This window comes from Meleagris gallopavo, chromosome 1 (assembly GCF_000146605.3).
Source record: "Meleagris gallopavo isolate NT-WF06-2002-E0010 breed Aviagen turkey brand Nicholas breeding stock chromosome 1, Turkey_5.1, whole genome shotgun sequence".
NCBI classification, from domain to species: Eukaryota; Metazoa; Chordata; class Aves; order Galliformes; family Phasianidae; genus Meleagris; species Meleagris gallopavo.
The window spans coordinates 158219020-158221322 of NC_015011.2; the positions used below are offsets into that span (position 1 = coordinate 158219020).

Genomic DNA, 2303 nt, shown 5'->3' on the forward strand with positions numbered 1-2303 from the left:
TCTCTCTCTTCTCTTCTCTTCTCTTCTAACAAAAACATAGAAGTGTTTTGAGTTCTAAGACTTGGACAGTTGACTTCTATTTTTTAATTGTTAAATGCAGGCAGAGTAGTAAATCTTACCTCGCCTACAAACAGTTATTAGACTTTTTTTTCTTTTGACTTATAAAGAAAACAGACATATATTTTGCACCAGAGAAAAGCATCATGTGTTATTAGATACTGCAGAAATTATAATCAAGTTATTCTACCACTTCCCAACTGCAAGTTCACAAAGGAAAAATAAATGAATTGTTCAAACATCTGTTAAAAAGTTCACAGAAGAAAATTTTAAAAAGAGAACTTAAGATCATTTTTGCTACTTCTATATTCAGTCCCCTTGGAACAGAGATAAAGTGGAATTCAATGTCTGTATTTAAAAGCAATCAGCAATTTTGTCATGTGTCTCTTCTTTAAGTCATGCTTTTTGAATACGAAGTGGTAATATTTTAGATCTGTATCTATATTCCTTTCCTCCTTGGCTTTTCTGGTAATTGCGCCAAAATGACATCAAGTGAGCTTGCTGTAGGAACTGGTTTGAGAAGTGCAAGAGAATGTTTGTTTATGCTTTTTTTTCATGGAATAAATAATTCATTTAACTGTTCTCCAGCTACTGTTGTTCTCGAACATAAATTGTAATCAACTATTTTTTCTTTCTTTTTTTTTTTTAGTTTTCTTCAGACTCTAATCTCTTAATTTATATTTTCCATCCACTTTGAGTCTTGAGTAATAAAGCGTGATTAGATCTGCACATATAAGACAAATTGCTGGACTGGTAAGTGCTCTCCTGTTCTGCATCATATTGCAACTTGGAACACTCTGCAAATATTATGTAGTAATGTTTACTAAAGGCTAATGAAATTTTGCTCATGTATCTTGAACTGTTTGGCACTGCAATGAACAGTGTCCCATTACTGAACACCTCAGATATTAAATCCACATTTTACCAAGATATTAACTAAATAACTTATTTAATTTTAGCTAAGTAGTTATTGACTTACAAAGGATCCTCACCAGGTTACATTCTTACTTAATGAGGAAATTACTCTAATACTATTGACAGCTGAGCAAGGCTTCCCTTGGGTGAAAACATGAATTCTTTTCCTAAAAAGAAACTGAAAAACAGATGGGCACTTTCAAGGCATACATAGCTTCAAGGAGGATGCTTGAAGGGCCACTGTTTGCTAGCAACTCTGGTGCTTGTTTACCATGAAAGGATTTTCTGTGTTACCTTGTTTAAATTTATAATTTGGGAATCATCAAATGGCAGGAGAAAGATATGTTAATTGAGTTGAATTGTGTTAAGCTCTTTAGAGCATATAGGCATAAGCATTTGACTGAAAATAAAGCAGTGGAAAGAGACAGAACAAATTCAGAGCTATGGGTTTATAGAATCATAGAATCATATAATTGCTCAGGTTGGAAAAGACCTTAAAGATCACCAAATCCAACCATAACCAAGCCATACTACCCTAACTCTAAACATACAAACGGTTTTTAAACACATTCAGGAATGGTGACTCAACCACCTCCCTGGGGAGCCTATTCCAGTGCTTTACAATCCTTTCTGTAAAGAACTTTTTCCTGATATCCAACCTGAACTTACCCTAGTGCAACCTGAGGCCATATCCCCTTGTCCTGTCACCTGTCACCAGTGAGAAGAGACCAACCCTGCTCTCACAGTAAGCACCTTTCAGATATTGGAAGAGAGCAATAAGATCTCCCCTCATCCTCCTTTTCCCCAGACTAAACAGCATCCATTCCTTCAGACTCTCTTAGAGCATATTCCCCAAGCCCTTCACAAGTCTTGCTGCCCTTTGGACCTGCTCCAGCACCTCAGTGTCCTTTCTGTACTGAGGTGCCCAAAACCGAACACAGTACTTGAGGTGGGGCCTCACCAGTGCCAAGTACAGAGGCAGGATTACTTCCGTAGTCTTGCTCACCACACCATTTCTGATACTAGACAGGAAGCCAGGATGCCATATATTTCTCTGTTTCTGTAACATTTGTCAAAATAATAATAATAATAATAATAATAATAATAATAATAATGCCATATTCCTGCAGCAGTGGTTGTGTTTGGTATGTAAGATGTATTTTTGCAGCGATGTTACTGCATGACACTGATCGATTGACTTCAAAATACATGTTTTAAATGTTGGAATTTCTTAGCATTACACTGAAGGGTACCTATGACTAATAAAGTCATTCAACTTCTATTCAGAATGCAAATAGAAGGTAACTCTCTCCTAAGAATCTTTTTTTTTT

General features: G+C 36.0%; 1 long non-coding RNA gene across 1 annotated transcript in view; it reads left to right on the forward strand.

Moving 5' to 3' along the window:
• Nucleotides 1-2303, forward strand: part of LOC104917486 — a 20330-nt gene that overhangs the window by 7951 nt on the left and 10076 nt on the right. Inside the window, exon 3 of the long non-coding RNA XR_796893.2 lies at nt 707-810. This is a non-coding gene — a long non-coding RNA (uncharacterized LOC104917486). The remainder of the gene's footprint in view (nt 1-706; nt 811-2303) is intronic.